A 2,500-nucleotide genomic window follows, 5' to 3' on the forward strand; every position below is an offset into this window, starting at 1 on the left:
GTGAAACCCCGTTTGAACTGTCACTTAGACTCTGCAATGAAAAGCTCTGGTAAGCGACCGGTCTCGTAAGCGACTGCGACCACGACTACTTTTGGTACCAACTGGCCTTTTCCTTTGTTTCTGAGCTTTAATTGTAAATGCAATGAATTTACATACCGCATTTTCTATTGACGTATTCAAATGCGCTTTACAAGCATGTACAGGCACCGCTGGCAGTCTAGGGTGCTGGAATATTTACTCAAGAAAAGAAATAAAGAGCTTATAGCGGAGCTCCGCGCTCGCGGAGCACCATAGCTAAGAAAATATGGTAACCCATCGATGTGAGAAAATTTGGTTTTATAGCCATGATGTCATGAACGTCCGTATGTACGTACGTCCGCCCCTCCATGTATGCCAATGTGACCAGTACACGTAACCATATCACGGGCTCAAGTTTAGAGCTCATCGAGGGGGCAATACTCCAGTTTACACTATAGCTAGTTTACAGCAAACATCTTTGATATTGGACATCAATGTTATGGTCAATTGACACCTGTCAAAACAACGTATCCGCTGACCATATTGCGGGCGCAAGTAAGACCTTATCGAGGTCAGCTGACCCGGGACTGGTTGTTGATTGGATCGCAGGCTCAGGCCAGGTCAGACACTCACACTCACACCTGAACGAGGCTTAATTTTCGCGCTCTTTCTGTGGCTCGACGCGGCTACACAGCTATGCTACGTCAGCAAAGCTCTTGAAGGTCGATGCCTTTGGTGTTCAGGTACGGTTTGGAAAATATATTTTTCTTGCATTTTTCGCTTGTTTCAATCCAGGTTTAACATAATATAGCTGTAGTTATTCAAGTCAAGCATTGGAGGGCTGCTTTTTGCTCTGAATTGAAGTTTTTGGTATGTCTTAAGATTTTTAATTTCGAATTTACTAAGGTTGAAAAGATGCCTGGACGGCCTATGTCAGAAGAACAGCAACGAAAGAAGACAGAAAGAGAGCGAGAACGACAAAACGGTACACCAGTAATAGCTTAAAGTTGGTGGAAGAAGTTACTCCACAAATTCTTTTCTTGGACACTAAACCGTTTTTTATTTCTACGGATGAGTTATTTCAAGTGGATGCATATTTCTAAAACGTGGTTTAGTCGTTTTTTTCTTTGTTAAGGAATGAAAGTCGAATTTTTATTGTTAACTGGAATTAAATAACAATCATCTGTACTCTTTTTGGACAGAAATAATCGATCTGTTGCTGGTTTGTTTGGCCTTAAAATGCGAGCGAACAAGAAGTTTTTTTACTCCGCTTGCCTAATTGTTTTTCGATGTGCCTCGACAGTGACAAGAATTTTGTTCAAAACATGTAATCGCAATGAGTTCTCGTAAACGCATAAGGAGAAATATCATCAGCTTGTGTTTTCAGAAGTTTGTTTAGAGCACGTACGGGTAATTTGTTGGAGATCTTGTTTTTCCATTCTAGCCGATTCTGGTTCTAAGCCAAGCTGGCGTGTTTCAATGAAATACATCGAATTGTAAATGATCTCGTTTTCAGAGATAAAGTGGAATAAATAAAGTACATCAATAAACTCCTTGTACCGACAAAGACGATCTGTCACACCACGAGCTAAAGTACGTCTGTGATTTCTAATTTTAGCGTGATTCCTATTCGCTGGCGTTTGACAGTCGACTCTCAAATGGCTTCCTTACCTTTCCGTTCGCTTGCTGAGGAATTGCTTGTTTTCTTTTAAAACTCTTGCGATTCAAGAAAAATTAATTGCCTAACTGGTGAATTCAACAGTAGATTTCGCTGGGAAAACCGATATCACACTCATTCCTTCGTGATTCATGCGATCAGTCGGTTTTTCAGGTGAAATTAACAGTGGAATTCACTAGTTAGGCAGCGAAGAAAATGTTACATAATTAAGCAATATCCGGGAAAACCAAAAGGCGGCCAGTTCCAAAGTCTTTTATTTTCACTAATCCTACAGCCAGTAAAAATAAACAAGCCGGGAGCTCCGCTTTTAGGCTAAATCTATATATTATATTTTCCCTCGAGGAAGGTATGCTGTCAAATACAGTCAACTGAGACCTACCGAAATGTTGCTTTTTTTTTTCTCGTGCGTAAGAATCACCCATGTGCCCAACAGCTGGAAGTGAAACTTGTATACTACTTTCCGACTTCCTCACGAGACAGTTTTTGGTAGAGTCCTTAATGTTGCAGATGATGTAACATGAGTAATCAGATTCCGAGAAGTTACAGGCTTGTTGACTATCTAACCTCTCTACTACCGGGGTCTTTTGGTATCATGTGAGGTGCCCCGAATGGAATACGCAGTGACCTCGTTTGAGATTTCCTGTTGCATTCGCGGCTGGGGAACATTTTGAGCCTATCATTGCCCTGTGGAGGACTTAATCGAGCCTACTTATGGCTGTAAGAATCAGTGATGCCTCTTCTTGTATCACCGATGATTCTTATTATGATTTTTTCCTTTGACTAGAATTGACTTTTATTCCAGCA

The 2,500-nt window shown here is 41.0% G+C and overlaps 1 protein-coding gene across 1 annotated transcript in view; it reads right to left on the reverse strand.

The window, feature by feature from the left end:
- LOC138010698 (golgin subfamily A member 6-like protein 4) overlaps nt 1-2,500 on the reverse strand; it is a 42,794-nt gene that overhangs the window by 3,493 nt on the left and 36,801 nt on the right. The gene's annotated exons all lie outside the window — the stretch shown is intronic.

The sequence above is a fragment of the Montipora foliosa genome, chromosome 7 (genome assembly GCF_036669935.1).
Source record: "Montipora foliosa isolate CH-2021 chromosome 7, ASM3666993v2, whole genome shotgun sequence".
Taxonomy (NCBI): domain Eukaryota; kingdom Metazoa; phylum Cnidaria; class Anthozoa; order Scleractinia; family Acroporidae; genus Montipora; species Montipora foliosa.